The sequence below is a fragment of the Hyperoodon ampullatus genome (genome assembly GCF_949752795.1).
Source record: "Hyperoodon ampullatus genome assembly, chromosome: 8".
Classification (NCBI taxonomy): Eukaryota; Metazoa; Chordata; class Mammalia; order Artiodactyla; family Ziphiidae; genus Hyperoodon; species Hyperoodon ampullatus.
This window is the reverse complement of record NC_136921.1, coordinates 97,688,231-97,709,714: the sequence shown is the minus strand read 5'-3', so window position 1 is coordinate 97,709,714 and position 21,484 is coordinate 97,688,231. Positions and strand designations below refer to the sequence as shown.

Genomic DNA, 21,484 nt, shown 5'->3' with positions numbered 1-21,484 from the left:
TCTTGGTTATTTAGCTGTGTATTGTTTAGCCTCCATGTATTTGTATTTCCTACAGATTTTTGCCTGTAGTTAATCGATATCCAGTCTCATAGCATTGTGGTCAGAAAAGATACTTGATACGATTTCAGTTTTCTTAAATTTACTGAGGATTGATCTGTGACCCAAGATATGATCTATTCTGAGTGTTCCATGAGCACTTGAGAAGAAAGTATATTCTGTTGTTTCTGGATGGAATGTCCTATAAATGTCAATTAAGTCCATCTTGTTTAATGTATCATTTGAAGCTTGTGTTTCCTTATTTCTTTCCAGTTTGGATGATCTGTTCATTGGTGCAAGTGGGGTGTTAAAGTCCCCTGCTGTGATTGTGTTGCTCTTGATTTCCCCTTTTATGGCTGTTAGCATTTGCGTTATGTTTTGAGGTGCTCCTATGATGGGTGCATATTTACAATTGTTATATCTTCTTCTTGGATCAATCTCTTGACCATTATGTAGTGTCCTTGTCTCTTGTAATAGTCTTGATTTTAAAGTCTATTTTGTCTGATATGAGAATTGCTACTCCAGCTTTCTTTTGCTTTCCATTTGCATGCAATATCTTTTTCTATCCCCTCACTTTCAGTCTGTATGTGTCCCTAGGTCTGAAGTGGCTCTCTTGTAGAGAGCATATATATGGGTCTTGTTTTTGTATCCATTCAGCCAGTCTGTGTCTTTTGGTTGGAGCAATTAAACCATTTACATTTAAAGTAATTATTGATATGTATGCTACTATTACCATTTTCTTAATTGTTTTGGGTTTGTTATTGTAGGTCTTTTCCTTCTCTTGTGTTTCCTGCCTAGAGAAGTTCCTTTAGCATTTGTTGTAAAGCTGGTTTGGTGGTGCTGATTTCTCTTAGATTTTTCTTTTAAAGGTTTTAATTTCTCTGTTGAATCTGAATGACATCCTTGCTGGGTAGAGTAATATTGGTTGTAGGTTTTTCCCTTTCACCACTTTAATTATGTTCTGCCACTCCCTTTTGGGTTGCAGAGTTTCTGCTGAAAAATCAGCTGTTAACCTTATGGGGATTCCCTTGTATGTTATTTGTTGCTTTTCCTTTGCTGCTTTTAACATTTTTTCCTTTTATTTAAATTTTGATAGTTTGATTAATGTGTCTCGGCATGTTTCTCTTTGGGTTTATCCTGTGTGGTACTCTCTGTGCTTCCTGGACTTGATTGACTATTTCATTTCCCATGTTAGGGAACTTCTCAACTATAATCTCTTCAAATATTTTCTGAGTCCCTTTCTTTTCTCTTCTTCTTCTGGGACCCCTATATTTCAAATGTTGGTGTGTTTAATGTTGTCCCAGAGGTCTCTGAGACTGCCCTCAATTCTTTTCATTCTTTTATTCTGCTCCCTGGCAGTTATTTCCACCATCTTGTCTTCCAGCTCACTTATCCATTCTTTTGCCTCAGTTATTCTGCTACTGATTTCTTCTAGAGTATTTCTAATTTCAGTAACTGTTTGTTTGTTTGCTCTTTAATTCTTCTAGATCCTTGTTAAATGTTTTTTTGTAATTTCTCCATTCTGTTTCCGAGATTTTGGATCACCTTTACTATCATTACTCTGAATTCTTTTTCAGGTAGCTTGCCTATTTCATCTTCACTTATTTGTCTTTTAGGTTTTCACCTTGTTCCTTCATCTGTAACATTTTTTTTGTCATTTCATTTTTTTTTGATGGGTGGTGCTGTATTCCTATCTATCTTACTGGTTGTCTGGCCTGAGACATCCAGCACTGGAGTTTGCAGGCAGTTGGATAGAGCCGGGTCTTGGTGCTGAGATGAGGACCTCCAGGATGCCTCACTCCCATTAATTTTCCCTGGGGTTTGATGTTCTCTGTTAGTGCAGCAGACTTGGAGCTCCCACCACAGCAGCTCGGGCCTCACCTCTGTCCTGGGAACCAAGATCTTGCAAGTTTTGTGGTATTGTAAAAAAGAAAAAGAAAAAGGAAAAAAAGGACCAGAGCAGCACAATATCAAAGAATAAAAAAGAAAATAAAATTAGAAACATACAAAATATATTAGGAAATATAAAACTATAATTGAAACAAGTGCAACAAGGTAAAATAAAACCACAACAGAAAAAAGGGGGGGGGGGTACAAGCCAAAAGGAGAGAATAATAACAAAGTATAAAGAATAAAATAAAATTAGAAAAATAAAAGATTAGGAAATATAAAAATATAAGAGAATCAACAATGAGTCAACAAGGTAAAACAGAACCCAATCTAAGAGAGGAAAAGAAAAAAAGCCTTAGATATGGGGGGGTGGGGTATAGGCAGGAGTGGAACTTAGGCAGGGTCAGGGTTTAAGGTGGGGCAGGACCTAGGCTCAGAACCCCCATAGCAGGAAAAGGCACTGGGGGTGGGGCCTAGGTGGGGTGATGTTCAAGTGTGGGGCAGGGCCTCTGCTTAGGACCTGGGTGGAAGGAAGGGAGGGCCTCTGCAGTGTGAGGTTCTGGAGTTTGGAGGTAAGGCCCTGAGTGAGGGTGTGTGGGTGGGGTTTAGGCCCAGTGCCTTGGACGGGGTCTCTGAGTGTAGAGGTGGGGCCCTGGGTGGGGGGGTGTAGGGGCAGGGCTTGGGCTCTGCATAGTAGGAGGGAGGCTCTGAGGATTAGGCCCAGGAGCCCAACAGGGAAAGTGCTGGCCCTGTTTCCTTCCATTGCTCTGTGCCCTCCACCACTGTCTCCTCCAGGGTCTCCCCCGTTGCTGCAGGACCCCTAGCCGTGGGTGTGTCCCACTGAGTGTAGGAACTCCTCCCCTCGCCCAGCCACCCCTCAGGGGTGCCAGTCACACAGGTCCAGCCTTTACTTTTCTTCCCCCTTCCATCCGACTCCCTCAGGACCCGCACAGCTGGAGGGGGCCTCAGTGAGCAGAGGGTCAGGCCCGGGATCTCAGCAGGCTCCGAGGGGCCCAAGTGGGCAGGGGACACCTGGTCCTGGTCCCTTTTGATCCTCTGCCCTCCCATTGGTACCAAAATTTCCCCCGACAGGCATGGAATCCCTTCCCCTCCCCTACCTGCCCGTCAGTCCTGTCCCACCTCAGCTTCTCCTCCCCCTTCACTCCCCCCCACGCCCCAGGTCCTACCTGGTCTCTGGGGGTTACTCCCGTCCCCTTAGGTGTCCGTGGTCCCCCAGGTGCCCTCGTTGTGAGCAGACGCGAATTCCGCATCCTCCTAGTGCACAGTCTTCACCCCGCCCCCCATATTCCTTTTAATATACCATTCTGACAGTCATATTATCATGTAACTTAATGGCTACAAAAGGGATAAACTGGCAGCAATGTCACTGTGATACCTTTAGCTTAAGAATCTCTTCTTTTTTGAATTTTATTTGTTTATTATACAGCAGGTTCTTATTGGTTATCTATTTTATACATATTAGTGTAGATATGTCAATCCCAATTCCAGGGATTTCTGAAATTTCAGGGGCTTAGACGACCAAGTTAATATTAGTCAATGTCAATCAATCTTTTAGCATTCTATGATGTCTCATCAAGACAGAATCTTAATCTAAAACTATTCTTTATAACGGAGGCTATACTAAGGTATTGGTTCTTGCCTTTTGCACTCCTGACAACTGTGTTACTGAAGGATATTACACGCACTTGTGTTTCAGGGTCATCGTGTCTGAGGAAGCTTGTCTAAGTCTTCATGTCCGTGGGTCTGCCTTACCTGTTCTGATTCCACACTAGCTTCTTTCAGTTTATCCTCTGTTGCCTCTTTACATTTCTTCAGGTGTCTAACTGTTTCTTCCAATTCCTGAAAACGTGATACAGAGATTTTTGACAAACTCCCAATGTACTATATATGGAAGAAAAAGCTTCAATACTGTAATAAATGAGCCACCAAATTATGAAAGTATGATGGGGTACTTTCTAACTCCAGGTGCTACCAGACTATAGGATAAAAACTATTATTTTCAGTTTAACCTACAGTATACATTTGTGTATATGATTATAGATTTTGATTTACAGATTCTCCTGAGAAAAGATGATTAACATCTCTTTCCAGAACTGGGGAATACTTTTCATAGCAGACAATCTCTGTTGGAAGGCAAGAGCAAAGTCTTGTACAATCACTGTGGAAGAGGCAGCTGGGGAGCCAGAATGTGACACTGGCAGCTAATGAGAAACCAAACACGGATGCAGCAGTATCTCCGCGGGACAAAGAGTCTCCCCCCACCTCCCCCCAGGCAACCTGCCCACTTCCCAGGTGTAGCTGTAATTCCCAGAGAACACATGGTGGTGGTGGGGCTCTGAAACCACATTCCCCAGACACCACTCCCTGCCTAGATCCTCATCAGATACTAAGGGGGAGAGGAGAGTTAGGGTTTCTCATACAACCTTCCTCCTCTCTATGTTCTGAGCATTATTCGCCTTAGCTGATAAGTGGAACTTAATTTGGGCCTTTTGATCCTTTATTTTCTCCTTGCTGCTGTTCAGTACCTTTTCCAACTCTGTGAGTTTCTGCCGCAGCTCCCGGTTGGTCCGGGATACTTCCACTTCTCTGAAGTTGCTTTCATCAAGGGCTTTCTTCAGCTGTGGGATACAAAGGGAAAATTAGAACATTTTAACCTTCTATTCAGTACGAGAAGCTTATGTTTAGCTGTGTCCCTATATTTTGTTCTCTTTGGGCCTTTCTTTTAAAAAGAAGGTTAAGTGATGGGACTTCCCTGGTGGTCCAGTCGCTAAGACTCTGTGCTCCCAATGCATGGGGGCCGGGTTTGATCCCTGGTCAGGAAACTAGATCCTGTGTGCCACAGCTAACAATCCTGTGTGCTGCAACTAAGACCTGGCACAGCCAAATAAATTGATATTTTAAAAAGGAGGGTAAGTGAGGCAATATTAAGAAGTAGATTTGTGGAGAAACACTCTCAGTGATTTTCATAATTTTTAACACTAAAGAACACAATTTTTCTTAGAACAGATAATGTAAATGTATGTCCGTTATTTGCTTTCTAAGAGCATGGCTTTGGAATCAGACAGAAGTTAAAATCTCAGCTTCACCACACACTAGTCAAGTAATTTCAGATAATTAACTTCTCTAAGCTAAAGACTCATCACTGGAAAAGGATGAGAAGAGCCTACTTCATAGGATTCATGTAACAGTTAAACAAGAGGAGGCAGAGAAGGAATATAGAGCCTGGCACACACTAATTGCTCAGTGCTCATTGCTGTGCTTTAAAGGTTTTTTTTTTTTCTTTTTTTAAAAAGCTTAAGCTCGTCTCTTTCTGTCACTTGTGACCTCACGTATGGAGAAGTAAACATAAATTATATGGAGTTTATGTAAATACACCTGTCAGTTATTGACTATTCTTGCATGTATTTTTATAATGTTTCTTTTTTTCTATTGAGGTATAGTTGATGTATGATATTATATTAATTTTAGGTGTATGACATAGTGATCAAAAATTTTTATAGATTATACTCCAGTTATTATAAAATACTGGCTATATTCCCTGTGCTGTACAATATATCCTTGTAGCTTATTTACATAGTAGTTTATACTTCTTATGAATATTGCTTTATGTTTAGAAATTTTAATAAACTTGTCTAGTGGAAAAACAACATAGTGATTACTATTCAAAACAAGACAACAGGCCCACAATGAAGTCACTTATGCTAAACCTTATGTCACCAAACTGAGACTTAATTACAGTTTTGGCTCTCCCAGAAAAGGACTCTTAAACCAGTCAATCAGGAATGGCCTGATCAGCATTAGGTGAGTAATCTGCCTGACAGACCCCTGCCATCCCTTAAAGGAAGTAACTCTGCTACTAGTAACTAATCTACCTTTTTGCCTAGTATAACTTCCTTGTTCCTGCTCCCCTCTGCCTATAAAAGTCTTTCATTTTATACAAATCCTCAGAGCGCCTTTCTATTGCAATCGATTGCATACTGCCTGATTCAAATTGACTTTTGTTCAAATAAACTCTTAATTTTATTATTCCTCAATTTATCTTTTAACATTACGTAAATCATTTTGCAGAGTTCCCCCTCTTCCTCATATGCCCTTAACTGAGTACCACTGGATTTGTAGGAAGAAGAGACGGCAGCTCTCCTCCCCCTTCACTCCCCCACATGCCCCAGGTCCTACCTGGTCTCTGGGGCTTCCTCCCGTCCCCATAGGTGTCCGTGGTCCCCCAGGTGCCCTCGTTGTGAGGAGATGCGAATTCCGCATCCTCCTAGTGCACCGTCTTCACCCCGCCCCCCATATTCCTTTTAATATACCATTCTGGCAGTCATATTATCATGTAACTTAATGGCTACAAAAGGGATAAACTGGCAGCAATGTCACTGTGATACCTTTAGCTTAAGAATCTCTTATTTTTTGAATTTTATTTGTTTATTATACAGCGGGTTCTTATTGGTTATCTATTTTATACATATTAGTGTAGATATGTCAATCCCAATTCCAGGGATTTCTGGAATTTCAGGGGCTTGGACGACCAAGTTAATATTAGTCAATGTCAATCAATCTTTTAGCATTCTATGATGTCTCATCAAGACAGAATCTTAATCTAAAACTATTCTTTATAACGGAGGCTATACTAAGGTATTGGTTCTTGCCTTTTGCACTCCTGACAACTGTGTTACTGAAGGATATTACACGCACTTGTGTTTCAGGGTCATCGTGTCTGAGGAAGCTTGTCTAAGTCTTCATGTCCGTGGGTCTGCCTTACCTGTTCTGATTCCACACTAGCTTCTTTCAGTTTATGCTCTGTTGCCTCTTTACATTTCTTCAGGTGTCTAACTGTTTCTTCCAATTCCTGAAAACGTGATACAGAGATTTTTGACAAACTCCCAATGTACTATATATGGAAGAAAAAGCTTCAATATTGTAATAAATGAGCCACCAAATTATGAAAGTATGATGGGGTACTTTCTAACTCCAGGTGCTACCAGACTATAGGATAAAAACTATTATTTTCAGTTTAACCTACAGTATACATTTGTGTATATGATTATAGATTTTGATTTACAGATTCTCCTGAGAAAAGATGATTAACATCTCTTTCCAGAACTGGGGAATACTTTTCATAGCAGACAATCTCTGTTGGAAGGCAAGAGCAAAGTCTTGTACAATCACTGTGGAAGAGGCAGCTGGGGAGCCAGAATGTGACACTGGCAGCTAATGAGAAACCAAACACGGATGCAGCAGTATCTCCGCGGGACAAAGAGTCTCCCCCCACCTCCCCCCAGGCAACCTGCCCACTTCCCAGGTGTAGCTGTAATTCCCAGAGAACACATGGTGGTGGTGGGGCTCTGAAACCTTCTTCCCCAGACACCACTGCCTGCCTGGATCCTCATCAGATACTAAGGAGGAGAGGAGAGTTAGGGTTTCTCATACAACCTTCCTCCTCTCTATGTTCTGAGCATTATTCGCCTTAGCTGATAAGTGGAACTTAATTTGGGCCTTTTGATCCTTTATTTTCTCCTTGCTGCAGTTCAGTACCTTTTCCAACTCTGTGAGTTTCTGCCGCAGCTCCCGGTTGGTCCGGGATACTTCCACTTCTCTGAAGTTGCTTTCATCAAGGGCTTTCTTCAGCTGTGGGATACAAAGGGAAAATTAGAACATTTTAACCTTCTATTCAGTACGAGAAGCTTATGTTTAGCTGTGTCCCTATATTTTGTTCTCTTTGGGCCTTTCTTTTAAAAAGAAGGTTAAGTGATGGGACTTCCATGGTGGTCCAGTGGCTAAGACTCTGTGCTCCCAATGCATGGGGGCCGGGTTTGATCCCTGGTCAGGAAACTAGATCCTGTGTGCCACAACTAAAGATCCTGTGTGCTGCAACTAAGACCTGGCACAGCCAAATAAATAGATATTTAAAAAACGATGGTAAGTGAGGCAATAATAAAAAGTAGATTTGTGGAGAAACACTCTCAGTGATTTTCATAATTTTTAACACTAAAGAACACAATTTTTCTTAGAACAGATAATGTAAATGTATGTTCGCCATTTGCTTTCTAAGAGCATTGCTTTGGAATCAGACAGAAGTTAAAATCTCAGCTTCACCACACACTAGTCAAGTAATTTCAGATAATTAACTTCTCTAAGCTAAAGGCTCATCACTGGAAAAGTATGAGAAGAGCCTACTTCATAGGATTCATGTAACAGTTAAACAAGAGGAGGCAGAGAAGGAATATAGAGCCTGGCACACACTAATTGCTCAGTGCGCATTGCTGTGCTTTAAAGGTGTTTTTTTTTGTTTGTTTTTTGTTTTTTAAAAAAAAGCTTAAGCTCGTCTCTTTCTGTTACTTGTGACCTCATGTATAGAGAAGTGAAAACAAATTATATGGAGTGTATGTAAATACACCTGTCAGTTATTGACTATCCTTGCATGTATTTTTATAATCTTGCTTTTTTTCTATTGAGGTATAGTTGATTTATGATATTATATTAGATTTTGGTGTATGACATAGTGATTAAAAATTTTTATAGATTATACTCCAGTTATTATAAAATACTGGCTATATTCCCTGTGCTGTACAATATATCCTTGTAGCTTATTTACATAGTAGTTTATACTTCTTATGAATATTGCTTTATGTTTAGAAATTTTAATAAACTTGTCTAGTGGAAAAATAACATATTGATTACTATTCAAAACAAGACAACAGGCCCACAATGAAGTCACTTATGCTAAACCTTATGTCACCAAACTGAGACTTAATTACAGTCTTGGCTCCCCCAGAAAAGGACTCTTAAACCAGTCAATCAGGAATGGCCTGATAAGCATTAGGTGAGTAATCTGCCTGACAGACCCCTGCCATCCCTTAAAGGAAGTAACTCTGCTACTAGTAACTAATCTACTTTTTTGCCTAGTATAACTTCCTTGTTCCTGCTCCCCTCTGCCTATAAAAGTCTTTCATTTTATACAACTCCTAAGGGCGCCTTTCTATTGCAATCGATTGCATACTGCCTGATTCAAATTGACTTTTGTTCAAATAAACTCTTAATTTTATTATTCCTCAATTTATCTTTTAACATTACTTAAATCATTTTACAGAGTTCCCCCTCTTCCTCATATGCCCTTAAATGAGTACCACTGGATTTGTAGGAAGAAGAGATGGCAGCTCTCCTCCCCCTTCACTCCCCCACACGCCGCAGGTCCTACCTAGTCTCTGGGGGTTACTCCCGTCCCCTTAGGTGTCCGTGGTCCCCCAGGTGCCCTCGTTGTGAGCAGACGCGAATTCCGTGTCCTCCTAGTGCACCGTCTTCACCCCGCCCCCCATATTCCTTTTAATATACCATTCTGGCAGTCATATTATCATGTAACTTAATGGCTACAAAAGGGATAAACTGGCAGCAAGGTCACTGTGATACCTTTAGCTTAAGAATCTCTTCTTTTTTGAATTTTATTTGTTTATTATACAGCGGGTTCTTATTGGTTATCTATTTTATACATATTAGTGTAGATATGTCAATCCCAATTCCAGGGATTTCTGGAATTTCAGTGGCTTAGACGACCAAGGTAATATTAGTCAATGTCAATCAATCTTTTAGCATTCTATGATGTCCCATCAAGACACAGAATCTTAATCTAAAACTATTCTTTATAACGGAGGCTATACTAAGGTATTGGTTCTTGCCTTTTGCACTCCTGACAACTGTGTTACTGAAGGATATTACACGCACTTGTGTTTCAGGGTCATCGTGTCTGAGGAAGCTTGTCTAAGTCTTCATGTCCGTGGGTCTGCCTTACCTGTTCTGATTCCACACTAGCTTCTTTCAGTTTATCCTCTGTTGCCTCTTTACATTTCTTCAGGTGTCTAACTGTTTCTTCCAATTCCTGAAAACGTGATACAGAGATTTTTGACAAACTCCCAATGTACTATATATGGAAGAAAAAGCTTCAATACTGTAATAAATGAGCCACCAAATTATGAAAGTATGATGGGGTACTTTCTAACTCCAGGTGCTACCAGACTATAGGATAAAAACTATTATTTTCAGTTTAACCTACAGTATACATTTGTGTATATGATTATAGATTTTGATTTACAGATTCTCCTGAGAAAAGATGATTAACATCTCTTTCCAGAACTGGGGAATACTTTTCATAGCAGACAATCTCTGTTGGAAGGCAAGAGCAAAGTCTTGTACAATCACTGTGGAAGAGGCAGCTGGGGAGCCAGAATGTGACACTGGCAGCTAATGAGAAACCAAACACGGATGCAGCAGTATCTCCGCGGGAAAAAGAGTCTCCCCCCACCTCCCCCCAGGCAACCTGCCCACTTCCCAGGTGTAGCTGTAATTCCCAGAGAACACATGGTGGTGGTGGGGCTCTGAAACCTTCTTCCCCAGACACCACTGCCTGCCTGGATCCTCATCAGATACTAAGGAGGAGAGGAGAGTTAGGGTTTCTCATACAACCTTCCTCCTCTCTATGTTCTGAGCATTATTCGCCTTAGCTGATAAGTGGAACTTAATTTGGGCCGTTTGATCCTTTATTTTCTCCTTGCTGCTGTTCAGTACCTTTTCCAACTCTGTGAGTTTCTGCCGCAGCTCCCGGTTAGTCCGGGATACTTCCACTTCTCTGAAGTTGCTTTCATCAAGGGCTTTCTTCAGCTGTGGGATACAAAGGGAAAATTAGAACATTTTAACCTTCCATACAGTAAGAGAAGCTTATGTTTAGCTGTGTCCCTATATTTTGTTCTCTTTGGACCTTTCTTTTAAAAAGGAGTTTAAGTGATGGGACTTCCCTGGTGGTCCAGTGGCTAAGACTCTGTGCGCCCAATGCATGGGGGCCGGGTTTGATCCCTGGTCAGGGAACTAGATCCTGTGTGCCACAACTAAATATCCTGTGTGCTGCAACTAAGACCTGGCACAGCCAAATAAATAGATATTTAAAAAACGATGGTAAGTGAGGCAATAATAAAAAGTAGATTTGTGGAGAAACACTCTCAGTGATTTTCATAATTTTTAACACTAAAGAACACAATTTTTCTTAGAACAGATAATGTAAATGTATGTTCGTCATTTGCTTTCTAAGAGCATGGCTTTGGAATCAGACAGAAGTTAAAATCTCAGCTTCACCACACACTAGTCAAGTAATTTCAGATAATTAACTTTCCTAGGCTAAAGGTTCATCATTGGAAAAGTATGAGAATAGCCTACTTCATAGGATTCATGTAACAGTTAAACAAGAGGAGGTAGAGAAGGAATATAGAGCCTGGCACACACTAATTGCTCAGTGCGCATTGCTGTGCTTTAAAGGTGTTTTTTTTCTTTGTTTTTTGTTTTTTACAAAAAAGCTTAAGCTCGTCTCTTTCTGTCACCTGTGACCTCATGTATAGAGAAGTGAAAACAAATTATATGGAGTTTATGTAAATACACCTGTCAGTTATTGACTATCCTTGCATGTATTTTTATAATCTTGCTTTTTTTCTATTGAGGTATAGTTGATTTATGATATTATATTAGATTTTGGTGTATGACATAGTGATTAAAAATTTTTATAGATTATACTCCAGTTATTATAAAATACTGGCTATATTCCCTGTGCTGTACAATATATCCTTGTAGCTTATTTACATAATAGTTTATACTTCTTATGAATATTGCTTTATGTTTAGAAATTTTAATAAACTTGTCTAGTGGAAAAATAACATAGTGATTACTATTCAAAACAAGACAACAGGCCCAAAATGAAGTCACTTGTGCTAAACCTTATGTCACCAAACTGAGACTTAATTACAGTTTTGGCTCTCCCAGAAAAGGACTCTTAAACCAGTCAATCAGGAATGGCCTGATCAGCATTAGGTGAGTAATCTGCCTGACAGACCCCTGCCATCCCTTAAAGGAAGTAACTCTGCTACTAGTACCTAATCTACCTTTTTGCCTAGTATAACTTCCTTGTTCCTGCTCCCCTCTGCCTATAAAAGTCTTTCATTTTATACAACTCCTCAGAGCGCCTTTCTATTGCAATCGATTGCATACTGCCTGACTCAAATTGACTTTTGTTCAAATAAACTCTTAATTTTATTATTCCTCAATTTATCTTTTAACATTACGTAAATCATTTTGCAGAGTTCCCCCTCTTCCTCATATGCCCTTAAATGAGTACCACTGGATTTGTAGGAAGAAGAGACGGCAGCTCTCCTCCCCCTTCACTCCCCCCCACGCCCCAGGTCCTACCTGGTCTCTGGGGGTTCCTCCCGTCCCCTTAGGTGTCCGTGGTCCCCCAGGTGCCCTCGTTGTGAGGAGACGCGAATTCCACGTCCTCCTAGTGCACCGTCTTCACCCCGCCCCCCATATTCCTTTTAATATACCATTCTGACAGTCATATTATCATGTAACTTAATGGCTACAAAAGGGATAAACTGGCAGCAAGGTCACTGTGATACCTTTAGCTTAAGAATCTCTTCTTTTTTGAATTTTATTTATTTATTATACAGCAGGTTCTTATTGGTTATCTATTTTATACATATTAGTGTAGATATGTCAATCCCAATTCCAGGGATTTCTGGAATTTCAGGGGCTTGGACGACCAAGTTAATATTAGTCAATGTCAATCAATCTTTTAGCATTCTATGATGTCTCATCAAGACACAGAATCTTAATCTAAAACTATTCTTTATAACGGAAGCTATACTAAGGTATTGGTTCTTGCCTTTTGCACTCCTGACAACTGTGTTACTGAAGGATATTATATGCACTTGTGTTTCAGGGTCATCGTGTCTGAGGAAGCTTGTCTAAGTCTTCATGTCCGTGGGTCTTTCTTACCTGTTCTGATTCCACACTAGCTTCTTTCAGTTTATCCTCTGTTGCCTCTTTACATTTCTTCAGGTGTCTAACTGTTTCTTCCAATTCCTGAAAACGTGATACAGAGATTTTTGACAAACTCCCAATGTACTATATATGGAAGAAAAAGCTTCAATACTGTAATAAATGAGCCACCAAATTATGAAAGTATGATGGGGTACTTTCTAACTCCAGGTGCTACCAGACTATAGGATAAAAACTATTATTTTCAGTTTAACCTACAGTATACATTTGTGTATATGATTATAGATTTTGATTTACAGATTCTCCTGAGAAAAGATGATTAACATCTCTTTCCAGAACTGGAGAATACTTTTCATAGCAGACAATCTCTGTTGGAAGGCAAGAGCTTGATGGTCTCTTGAAATCCCTTTTTAGTAATAAAATGTGCTTTTCATTAGTTTGGGAGTAGATAAAAGTCCTGTAACGGCAACAGATGTATCTGAGCTATGGGGAAGAACCAAGGGGTGTAAAGTTCCTGAAAGACTATGAAGTTCACAAGTCTTACTTAGTAACTAGTACTTTGCATATGTGAGCTTTAGCCGTTCTTCAAAAATGAGTATCATTTTTATTAAGTTGAACATGAAGACGAGGTGCCATAGTCAAAGCTCCAGGCTTCATTCCTAAATATGATTCTAAGGACTTAGCTAAGATGAACGACTTGTAAGTTTGTCTTCTTCTATAGAGCCTAGAAAAGCCAGGTGCCCTCATGCTGGGTTTTGCACATGGCCTTTGCTGGTAATCTCTGAGATGAATCTTAGGAACCCTTTTACCTGGCACCGATGCTCCAGCTCCCACCTCCTCTTCTGCTCTGCCTCGAGTTGCAGCTCCTGCTGTTTCTTCTGAGCTGACAGATCATGTTGGCTCTTGGCCAACAGCTGCATCTCCTGCTGTAGGTTAGTTATTTCAGATACACATTTCTGGATATTCAGTGACTGGTAGGGCACAAAGAGGGAGACGGTTGGTGAACCTGTCCAAGTTTGGGATTTCATGTGAATAGTAAACAGAGTGTGTGGAAATCATCTACCCGTTCATAGCCTTTTTTCTGATACTGATCCAGAATTAGCTCCATTTGCCTCAATTCTGTTTCTATTTGCTGAATGTAAATGTGGAAATAACATAGAAAGATGGTCAGTGGAAAAACTGGCTTGCTCTTTTTGCCTATAGGCTGACAGAAAGAATCCCACATGAGATCCACTGTTACCAGTTCCTGCTGGGCTCTCCATCCCATCCAGCCCCCTGACCCCGAAAGAGCAAAGTCGTGTACAATCACTGTGGAAGAGACAGCTGGGGAGCCAGAATGTGACACTGGCAGCTAATGAGAAACCAAACACGGATGCAGCAGTATCTCCGCGGGACAAAGAGTCTCCCCCCACCTCCCCCCAGGCAACCTGCCCACTTCCCAGGTGTAGCTCTAATTCCCAGAGAACACATGGTGGTGGTGGGGCTCTGAAACCACATTCCCCAGACACCACTCCCTGCCTGGATCCTCATCAGATACTAAGGGGGAGAGGAGAGTTAGGGTTTCTCATACAACCTTCTTCCTCTCTATGTTCTGAGCATTATTCGCCTTAGCTGATAAGTGGAACTTAATTTGGGCCTTTTGATCCTTTATTTTCTCCTTGCTGCCGTTCAGTACCTTTCTCAACTCTGTAACTGTCTGCCACAGCTCCCGGATGGTCTGGGATACTTCCACTTCTCTGAAGTTGCTTTCATCAAGGGCTTTCTTCAGCTGTGGGATACAAAGGGAAAATTAGAACATTTTAACCTTCCATACAGTAAGAGAAGCTTATGTTTAGCTGTGTCCCTATATTTTGTTCTCTTTGGACCTTTCTTTTAAAAAGGAGGTTAAGTGATGGGACTTCCCTGGTGGTCCAGTGGCTAAGACTCTGTGCTCCCAATGCATGGGGGCCGGGTTTGATCCCTGGTCAGGGAACTAGATCCTGTGTGCCACAACTAAAGATCCTGTGTGCTGCAACTAAGACCTGGCACAGCCAAATAAATAGATATTTTAAAAAGGAGGGTAAGTGAGGCAATAATAAGAAGTAGATTTGTGGAGAAACACTCTCAGTGATTTTCATAATTTTTAACACTAAAGAACACAATTTTTCTTACAACAGATAATGTAAACGTATGTTCGTCATTTGCTTTCTAAGAGCATGGCTTTGGAATCAGACAGAAGTTAAAATCTCAGCTTCACCACACACTAGTCAAGTAATTTCAGATAATTAACTTCCCTAAGCTAAAAGTTCATCATTGGAAAAGTATGAGAATAGCCTACTTCATAGGATTCATGTAACAGTTAAACAAGAGGAGGCAGAAAAGGAATATAGAGCCTGGCACACACTAATTGCTCAGTGCGCATTGCTGTGCTTTAAGGGTTTTTTTTAAAAAAAAATTAAGCTCGTGACCTCATGTATGGAGAAGTGAAAATAAATTATATGGAGTTTATGTAAATACACCTGTCAGTTATTGACTATCCTTGCATGTATTTTTATATTCTTGCTTTTTTTTCTATTGAGGTATAGTTGATTTATGATATTATATTAGATTTAGGTGTAGGACATAGTGATTAAAAATTTTTATAGATTATACTCCAGTTATTATAAAATACTGGCTATATTCCTTGTGCTGTACAATATGTCCTTGTAGCTTATTTACATAGTAGTTTATACTTCTTATGAATATTGCTTTATGTTTAGAAATTTTAATAAACTTGTCTAGTTGAAAAATAACATAGTGATTACTATTCAAGACAAGACAACAGGCCCACAATGAAGTCACTTATGCTAAACCTTATGTCACCAAACTGAGACTTAATTACAGTTTTGGCTCTCCCAGAAAAGGACTCTTAAACCAGTCAATCAGGAATGGCCTGATCAGCATTAGGTGAGTAATCTGCCTGACAGACCCCTGCCATCCCTTAAAGGAAGTAACTCTGCTACTAGTAACTAATCTACTTTTTTGCCTAGTATAACTTCCTTGTTCCTGCTCCCCTCTGCCTATAAAAGTCTTTCATTTTATACAACTCCTCAGAGCGCCTTTCTATTGCAATCGATTGCATACTGCCTGACTCAAATTGACTTTTGTTCAAATAAACTCTTAATTTTATTATTCCTCAATTTATCTTTTAACATTACGGAAATCATTTTGCAGAGTTCCCCTTCTTCCTCATATGCCCTTAAATGAGTACCACTGGATTTGTAGGAAGAAGAGACGGCAGCTCTCCTCCCCCTTCACTCCCCCACACGCCCCAGGTCCTACCTGGTCTCTGGGGGTTCCTCCTGTCCCCTTAGGTGTCCGTGGTCCCCCAGGTGCCCTCGTTGTGAGGAGACGCGAATTCCGCATCCTCGTAGTGCACCGTCTTCACCCCGCCCCCCCATATTCCTTTTAATATACCATTCTGACAGTCATATTATCATGTAACTTAATGGCTACAAAAGGGATAAACTGGCAGCAAGGTCACTGTGATACCTTTAGCTTAAGAATCTCTTCTTTTTTGAATTTTATTTATTTATTATACAGCAGGTTCTTATTGGTTATCTATTTTATACATATTAGTGTAGATATGTCAATCCCAATTCCAGGGATTTCTGGAATTTCAGGGGCTTGGACGACCAAGTTAATATTAGTCAATGTCAATCAATCTTTTAGCATTCTATGATGTCTCATCAAGACACAGAATCTTAATCTAAAACTATTCTTTATAACGGAAGCTATACTAAGGTATTGGTTCTTGCCTTTTGCACTCCTGACAACTGTGTTACTGAAGGATATTATACGCACTTGTGTTTCAGGGTCATCGTGTCTGAGGAAGCTTGTCTAAGTCTTCATGTCCGTGGGTCTGCCTTACCTGTTCTGATTCCACACTAGCTTCTTTCAGTTTATCCTCTGTTGCCTCTTTACATTTCTTCAGGTGTCTAACTGTTTCTTCCAATTCCTGAAAACGTGATACAGAGATTTTTGACAAACTCCCAATGTACTATATATGGAAGAAAAAGCTTCAATATTGTAATAAATGAGCCACCAAATTATGAAAGTATGATGGGGTACTTTCTAACTCCAGGTGCTACCAGACTATAGGATAAAAACTATTATTTTCAGTTTAACCTACAGTATACATTTGTGTATATGATTATAGATTTTGATTTACAGATTCTCCTGAGAAAAGATGATTAACATCTCTTTCCAGAACTGGAGAATACTTTTCATAGCAGACAATCTCTGTTGGAAGGCAAGAGCTTGATGGTCTCTTGAAATCCCTTTTTAGTAATAAAATGTGCTTTTCATTAGTTTGGGAGTAGATAAAAGTCCTGTAACGGCAACAGATGTATCTGAGCTATGGGGAAGAACCAAGGGGTGTAAAGTTCCTGAAAGACTATGAAGTTCACAAGTCTTACTTAGTAACTAGTACTTTGCATATGTGAGCTTTAGCCGTTCTTCAAAAATGAGTATCATTTTTATTAAGTTGAACATGAAGACGAGGTGCCATAGTCAAAGCTCCAGGCTTCATTCCTAAATATGATTCTAAGGACTTAGCTAAGATGAACGACTTGTAAGTTTGTCTTCTTCTATAGAGCCTAGAAAAGCCAGGTGCCCTCATGCTGGGTTTTGCACATGGCCTTTGCTGGTAATCTCCGAGATGAATCTTAGGAACCCTTTTACCTGGCACCGATGCTCCAGCTCCCACCTCCTCTTCTGCTCTGCCTCGAGTTGCAGCTCCTGCTGTTTCTTCTGAGCTGACAGATCATTTTGGCTCTTCGCCAACAGCTGCATCTCCTGCTGTAGGTTAGTCATTTCAGATACACATTTCTGGATACTCAGTGACTGGTAGGGCACAAAGAGGGAGACGGTTGGTGAACCTGTCCAAGTTTGGGATTTCATGTGAATGGTAAACAGTGTGTGGAAATCATCTACCTGTTCATAGCTTTTTTTCTGATACTGATCCTTAATTAACTCCATTTGGCTCAATTCTGTTTCTATTTGCTGAAAGTAAATGTGGAAATAACATAGAAAGATGATCAGTGGAAAAACTGGCTTGCTCTTTTTGCCTATAGGCTGACAGAAAGAATCCCACATGAGATCCACTGTTATCAGTTCCTGCTGGGCTCTCCTTCCCATCCAGCCCCCTGACCCCGAAAGAGCAAAGTCTTGTACAATCACTGTGGAAGAGGCAGCTGGGGAGCCAGAATGTGACACTGGCAGCTAATGAGAAACCAAACACGGATGCAGCAGTATCTCCGCGGGACAAAGAGTCTCCCCCCACCTCCCCCCAGGCAACCTGCCCACTTCCCAGGTGTAGCTGTAATTCCCAGAGAACACATGGTGGTGGTGGGGCTCTGAAACCATCTTCCCCAGACATCACTTCCTGGCTGGATCCTCATCAGATACTAAGCAGGAGAGGAGAGTTAGGGTTTCTCATACAACCTTCCTCCTCTCTATGTTCTGAGCATTATTCGCCTTAGCTGATAAGTGGAACTTAATTTGGGCCTTTTGATCCTTTATTTTCTCCTTGCTGCCGTTCAGTACCTTTCTCAACTCTGTAAGTGTCTGCCACAGCTCCCGGTTGGTCTGGGATACTTCCACTTCTCTGAAGTTGCTTTCATCAAGGGCTTTCTTCAGCTGTGGGATACAAAGGGAAAATTAGAACATTTTAACCTTCCATACAGTAAGAGAAGCTTATGTTTAGCTGTGTCCCTATATTTTGTTCTCTTTGGACCTTTCTTTTAAAAAGGAGGTTAAGTGATGGGACTTCCCTGGTGGTCCAGTGGCTAAGACTGTGTGCTCCCAATGCATGGGGGCCGGGTTTGATCCCTGGTCAGGGAACTAGATCCTGTGTGCCACAACTAAAGATCCTGTGTGCTGCAACTAAAACCTGGCACAGCCAAATAAATAGATATTTTAAAAAGGAGGGTAAGTGAGGCAATAATAAGAAGTAGATTTGTGGAGAAACACTCTCAGTGATTTTCATAATTTTTAACACTAAAGAACACAATTTTTCTTAGAACAGATAATGTAAATGTATGTCCGTTATTTGCTTTCTAAGAGCATGGCTTTGGAATCAGACAGAAGTTAAAATCTCAGCTTCACCACACACTAGTCAAGTAATTTCAGATAATTAACTTCCCTAAGCTAAAAGTTCATCATTGGAAAAGTATGAGAATAGCCTACTTCATAGGATTCATGTAACAGTTAAACAAGAGGAGGTAGAAAAGGAATATAGAGCGTGGCACACACTAATTGCTCAGTGCTCATTGCTGTGCTTTAAAGGTTTTTTTTTTCTTTTTAAAGCTTAAGCTGATCTCTTTCTGTCACTTGTAACCTCATGTATGGAGAAGTGAAAATAAATTATATGGAGTGTATGTAAATACACCTGTCAGTTATTGACTATCCTTGCATGTATTTTTATAATCTTGCTTTTTTTTTCTATTGAGTTATAGTTGATTTATGATATTATATTAGATTTAGGTGTAGGACATAGTGATTAAAAATTTTTATAGATTATACTCCAGTTATTATAAAATACTGGCTATATTCCTTGTGCTGTACAATATATCCTTGTAGCTTATTTACATAGTAGTTTATACTTCTTATGAATATTGCTTTATGTTTAGAAATTTTAATAAACTTGTCTAGTGGAAAAATAACATAGTGATTACTATTCAAAACAAGACAACAGGCCCACAATGAAGTCACTTATGCTAAACCTTATGTCACCAAACTGAGACTTAATTACAGTTTTGGCTCTCCCAGAAAAGGACTCTTAAACCAGTCAATCAGGAATGGCCTGATCAGCATTAGGTGAGTAATCTGCCTGACAGACCCCTGCCATCCCTTAAAGGAAGTAACTCTGCTACTAGTAACTAATCTACTTTTTTGCCTAGTATAACTTCCTTGTTCCTGCTCCCCTCTGCCTATAAAAGTCTTTCATTTTATACAAATCCTCAGAGCGCCTTTCTATTGCAATCGATTGCATACTGCCTGACTCAAATTGACTTTTGTTCAAATAAACTCTTAATTTTATTATTCCTCAATTTATCTTTTAACATTACTTAAATCATTTTGCAGAGTTCCCCCTCTTCCCCATATGCCCTTAAATGAGTACCACTGGATTTGTAGGAAGAAGAGTCGGCAGCTGAGAAGGGAGATGATAGGAGGGTGGTATACTCTGTGGCTGGTAAGTATTTAACATGTGAAAGAAAAAAGTCAAAATTATGTGTTACCTTTTCTCTTTATACTAGCTCATTCCCTCAGATCCTAACCTCACACTACAGTGTTACTCTTTTATTGTCACCCAACTAAATTTCTGTTAGATATTCCACCATTACCTCAATCACAGCTTTGTCAAAACTGGGTAAGCCCTAAAAACTAACCCTCAAAACCACCCTGGAAAGCAGTTGTGATGATTTCCATTTTGATTGAGGAAACTGAGACTCAGAAGTGAAGTCTTCTGCACAGATAGTAAATTTACACATTGCTAATAAGAGGCAGCGCTGGGAATCTTAAACAGTGTATCCTGAACCCACCCCTGCCACTAACTGCTCAAGACATCACACTCATACTGTTCCTTGGTCTCTCCTGCACAAGTTCACCATCTTTACTGATCCCTGTTAAAAGGATTTAAACCTTTAAATATTCTGAACAACTCTCTCTGAATAAAGGTACTTTTAATTTCAGTGCCCATTTTTGTTTCCCACAGAAATTATTTCTATAATATTTTTAACACTTATACAGTGCTTTTTCAATTTACAAAGCATCCTATAAACGGTTGAATCTGATTTTGTGACTGTGCGCTGTCAAGTGCAATTGCTAAATACGCTAAATTTGGCAAAATACAGACTGGCCACCCCAACCAAGTCTTCGAATTATTTTAATTACTCCCTCCCCTTTGCTTATGATACATTTAGTGTCTGATTTTTCTATTAATTAAAATGGATTTTTGATTTGATTGTTCTCTATTTTCAACAGAAACACTTTGCTTGGCTCTAATCATCTGAAGCCCAGAGTAACTGCTGTAGTTCCCCTTAGCCTCCATGTTTCCAGTTTCTCTTCATTCTTACCTACTCTCCACTGCTAACAGACTAACTGACCTAACATTGTGCTCACAGCCTTCTCAGAAACCTACAGTGCTCTCCTTTTACCTAATACTTTCCATCCAACATTCTGGTAGTCAAGGCCATCTACCAGCTGGTCTCATCTAAGCTAACCCCCTTTTCTCAGAAATTTCCTAAAGTCTCTGCTCTGATCAAGAGAGGCAAATCCTTTTTCTTTGCTCACATGTCCTATTTATTTCTGTAACTAAGCTTTGTTCATCCTCTTACATAGAGTGTCACAGCCCTGTCAGCTCTGCCAGTCTCAACCCTGTAGAATTTCGTCAAGCTTCCCCTCTTCTTCAATCACCCAACCAGCCTAAAACAAACTTTCCCTTACTTTTGAATTCCTTTAAAATTGTACACAGCTTCTAGCTATCCAGGAAACATCTTCTGATGTCTTCCTAGTTGTCTCATGTAAAGAGTGGAGATGACAATTAAATAAGGGGTAATTTAGCACGGACCACATCTTCTGCTGTTTTTACTTGTGCCTCTTAGGAGGAGGTAGGTGCATGATGCATGCTAGTTAAGTGAATTGAGGAGACAGGTGATTTGCCATCTGTCTAGCAGATGGCGGTCTCCTCCTTCCCACTCAGTTA

The 21,484-nt window shown here is 40.2% G+C and overlaps 1 pseudogene across 1 annotated transcript in view; it reads right to left on the bottom strand.

Annotated features, from left to right (window-relative positions):
- LOC307057536 (coiled-coil domain-containing protein 150-like) overlaps window positions 1-21,484 on the bottom strand; it is a 187,874-nt pseudogene that overhangs the window by 5,814 nt on the left and 160,576 nt on the right. Inside the window, exons 23-26 of the transcript in view lie at window positions 18,223-18,417; window positions 17,713-17,781; window positions 17,461-17,622; window positions 16,649-16,735 (exon numbers count right to left, since the gene is read on the bottom strand). The product of the transcript in view is annotated as a coiled-coil domain-containing protein 150-like (transcript). The remainder of the gene's footprint in view (window positions 1-16,648; window positions 16,736-17,460; window positions 17,623-17,712; window positions 17,782-18,222; window positions 18,418-21,484) is intronic.